Source organism: Onychomys torridus, chromosome 13 (assembly GCF_903995425.1).
Source record: "Onychomys torridus chromosome 13, mOncTor1.1, whole genome shotgun sequence".
NCBI lineage: Eukaryota > Metazoa > Chordata > Mammalia > Rodentia > Cricetidae > Onychomys > Onychomys torridus.
This window is the reverse complement of record NC_050455.1, coordinates 7,626,238-7,629,833: the sequence shown is the minus strand read 5'-3', so window position 1 is coordinate 7,629,833 and position 3,596 is coordinate 7,626,238. Positions and strand designations below refer to the sequence as shown.

The window sequence follows — 3,596 nt, the reverse complement described above, 5'->3', positions numbered from 1 at the left end:
CTTTTTCTTCTTCTTCTTCTTTTTTTTTTTTTTTTTTTTTTGTTTTTTTTTGTTTTGTTTTTTGGAGACAGGGTTTCTCTTGTAGCTTTGGCACCTTTCCTGGAACTCACTCTGTAGCCCAGGCTGGCCTCAAACTCACAGAGATCCGTCGGCAGGTCACAAGTGCTAGGATTAAAGGCATGTGCCACCACTACCCAGCCAGATTATCTTTTCTTATATTTCATCTACCTTTCATCTTTCAGATGAAATCTTTCAGAAAACCAACTTTGTCTACCACTGTTTGTTCCAGCATTTTCTATTTTTTATTTATCCATGCTATAAGAGTTTTCATTTTCATCCTTATGGCGTTTGACTTCATTTCTCATTTTTTGCACTCCTTAAATTTTAAGAATATATTGCCAATTCAAGCTCTTTGGGTTACTCATATATACAAGATCTCACTATATAATCCAGATTAGCCTTGAACATGTATGGATTCTCCTGCTTATGCAACCAAATTTCTATACTTTCAGGTGCATCTCGACGTGCTTTTCATTGCCCTTTTTGTTATTACTCTTTTGGGTTTTTTTTGTTTGTTTGTTTGTTTGTTTTGTTAGTCAGGATTTCTATGTGTGACCTTGGCTGTCCTGTAACTAGCTCTGTAGACCAGGCTGGCCTCGAACTCACAGAGCCAAGAATTGGGCTTAAAGATGTGTGTGCCACCACTACCTGGCTCATTGCTTTTGTTTTATTTTTGTTTTAGAGAGATTTCAGACACATACATTTAATTACTTGATAGATTAGCAGATGGAAAGATATATTACACAGATGAAGGCAAGATTCATAAACTCAGGAGGGACAGCTTACATTTAGGCCAAGTGAAGTTTAGACATTCAGACTACATTTAGCAATGAATATAAAACCTTTTGCCACCAAAGCCAATGTATTTACCTGGTTTCCAGAATTATCCAAACTTCCTTTTAAACATGATTTTTTTTTTTTTCGTTTTTTTGAAACAGGGTCTGTCTGTGTAGCTTTGGAGAACTTGCACTGTAGACCAGGCCGGCCTCAAATTCACAGAAATCTGCCTGCCTCTGTCTTCCAAGTGCTGGGATTAAAGGCTCGTGCCACCACTGTCCCGGTTCATGATTTAACTTTTTAATATTTAAATATTTTCTTTAGCATACATATCCAAAACACTAAGCTTCCTTTTGTAATTTTTTTATGTATCAGAATATCCTAAACTGTTCAAGATACCTTTCTGCAAGCCACAACTCACATCTTTCTTCCCCTTAAAACATTCATCTTTCCACCTTGAAATTCTCAAAGATAGTAGAGGGGGCAGGTGTATAGCTCAGGAACAGAGCATATTTGAGGCTCTGAGAATGATTCTATCACCCCAAAATGATAGGGGGAAGCCAGGAGAAAAAACAAACAAAAGCTTATCAAACCCCTGTAACATCCTCTTCACTCCTGCTACAGAGCAGCAGCTTGTAATCTTTCACCCTGCTCAGACGTAACTGACTACATACAGCTCAGACAGCAGCCCCCGGCTGGATTCCTTCACTTCTTTATCAACAGTTTTCTAACTCAGGTTAGTCTTTAGTCTATACATTTTGACAAGTTTTAACCTCTAAAGAAGGTCTTCCTCTTCTTGAACCTGTTTTGTCAAATTTTTTTTTTTATTCCTTTAATCTTTCTTTAGTATTCTCATTCACAAAACTATTTTTGGAAGGCACTGGATGATCCAGTATCAAGTGACTTAGATTCACATGTATTGATACTCTCTGAGCTACCTTTTTCAGATTCATTGTCTGTGTGTTTCAGACTCTCTTGGAACTCTGAACAGCTTTCTTCTTTGGAAGATGCTCCCAGTTCTGAAAAGGTCTGATCATTTTCTTCATTCTCCACTTTAAGTCGCTTCACCACATGACAAGAAGAATGAGATGGAGATCGTGTTTCTGTCTTTAAGTGTCCCACTCACAGATTGTTTTCCTGAACTATTTGTTTGGGGTGATGGTGGATTTCTCACTCGTCTCAGGAGTGGCGGGTAAAATCGATGCTGAATCTGACAGGCTGTCCTTCGAAGTGAACTCCTGATTTCCTTCTTTGTCCGCCATGCCCACAGCATGATACAGCAGACACACAGTCAGCACAGCCAAAGTAGATGGGCATTGTCCCAGGAGCGAGCCCAAGGGTGGCTCATTGCTTTGCATACACACATTTATACCTTTATGTTTTCCCCTTATCCCTGCGTTAGTGGTGTCTCAGACGTTGTATGGTATATTTCATTAAGGCTCATCTATCCTTTGTTTTCTCCCTAATTTCTCTTGTGATTTATTTTTTCTTAGATCTATTGATGGTTCAGGTATTTAATTCAACCACCACAAATCTTGTTTGCTTGTTTTCTACCTTCCAGTTGTATTTGCATTAAGTTCATCATACTGTGACTAGAAAGACACTTTGTGAATATCGCTCCTTTCAGCAGGAACTTAACATGCGGTCTTTCCTGGAAAATGTCCTAGGTGTCTGTGTGTGAACCCGCTGATAAAAGTGTTTCATCTCGACTTCATGAGTACTCTTCTATCGTGTTAATCAAATGTTTTGTTCTGTGCTTCTCTGCCCGACTGCTGTGTCCATTATTAGAAGTTGCGTATGGAATTCTCCAACTGTTATTCTGAAACTTCCCTCTTGTTTAATTATGTCAGGAAACCCGCCCATCTTTGATGACTACTTGCAGGTAACACCTTTTCAATGCCTTCACATTCAATCCATTTCTGCCTTTGGTTATAAAATCAGTTTCAAGTCTGTGGAAAAGAGTCAAAAGGTGCTTTATCAGTACTGCCAGCCTCTGCCTTTTGACTGGGGAGATTATTCCATTCACATTTAAAGCAATTACTCTGAAGGAATTATTCATTTGTTTCACTGCATTCTTTGTTTTCTATGTGACACAAGACATTTGTTCCCTCATTTTCTGCTTCACTATTTTTGGTTTTAATATTTTGATTGCCAGCTTTCTAGAGATTAGTGGAGTACAGCTCTGTGAGAGTCAGTGAAAGAATTTCTAAACATTCTGTGCTTCAAATAGTAAGTAATAATTATTTTAAATTCATTATTCTCAAATATTACACAGAAATCAAGCTTCAGAATTTAAAAGAAATTCACAAAAATATTAGTAAACAAGACTAGCAATTAATTTGTTAATCTCATGAGTCATGTGGAGAAAAAAAAACTTTCATACTTGTCCAAATACTTACCTTTTTAGGGAGCTTAATTTCTCCATGTATCTCCAAGTTAATAATGTTTTTCTGTCATTCTCTGTCAGACTCCCTTAAACTTTTCTTATGATTCACATATGTGAATTCACATATTATTCATAATATCTGAGAATGTAATACTTTCAAAGACATCAGTCCAGATGTCTCTGACAAAAGTCATGCTAACAACTTGTCAGGGATGAGTATTCAGCTTTCTTGGGAAATGTGTTGTTCTACAAATGAAGTTTAAAGCCTAGTTCTTGGTTTTTCCTTCTCTCTGGCTTCGTGATGTTGGGTTAATTTATGTGTTTTTCAATGAAGCCTTCTAGGTACAAGAACTATTCATTTTCTTTATCCCCA

General features: G+C 37.3%; 1 pseudogene; it reads right to left on the bottom strand.

Moving 5' to 3' along the window:
* Nucleotides 1-1,564: 1,564 nt before the first annotated feature.
* On the bottom strand, nt 1,565-2,099 carry LOC118594609 (annotated as a pseudogene).
* Nucleotides 2,100-3,596: the final 1,497 nt, after the last annotated feature.